The following is a 637-nucleotide window of genomic DNA, read 5'->3' as shown; positions in this document are numbered from 1 at the left end:
TAATTTTATCACACTGGGATCTTCCTGATCCTGGTCCAAATTGAGGGAGTAATAATATCAGAATGGGATCTTCCTGATCCTGGTCCAAATTAGGGAGTAATAGTATCAGAATGGGATCTTCCTGATCCTGGTCCAAATTAGGGAGTAATAGTATCAGAATGGGATCTTCCTGACCCTGGTCCAAATTAGGGAGTAATAGTATCAGAATGGGATCTTCCTGATCCTGGCCCAAATTAGGGGGTAATTTTATCACACTGGGATCTTCCTGATCCTGGTCCAAATTGAGGGGTAATAGTATCAGAATGGGATCTTCCTGACCCTGGTCCAAATGAGGGGGTAATTTTATCACACTGGGATCTCCCTGATCTTGGTCCAAATTAGAGGGTAATAGTATCAGAATGGGATCTTCCTGACCCTGGCCCAGTTTGGGGGTAGGGTAATAATACTGGGATTTTCAGCAGCATGGTGGCTCAGTGGTTAGCACTCCTGTCTCACAGTGATAGGGACCCAGGTTCATCCCCACCCTTGGTCTGTGTGGGTTTCCTCTGGGTGCTCCAGTCTCTCGAACACTCCTTGGGATTCTCTCGATCCCTGTGTGTGTGTGTGTGTGTGTGTGTGTGTGTGTGTGTGTGTGTGT

The sequence above is a fragment of the Rhincodon typus genome, chromosome 44 (genome assembly GCF_021869965.1).
Source record: "Rhincodon typus isolate 14 chromosome 44, sRhiTyp1.1, whole genome shotgun sequence".
Lineage (NCBI taxonomy): Eukaryota > Metazoa > Chordata > Chondrichthyes > Orectolobiformes > Rhincodontidae > Rhincodon > Rhincodon typus.
Note: the sequence above shows the minus strand (reverse complement) of the source record.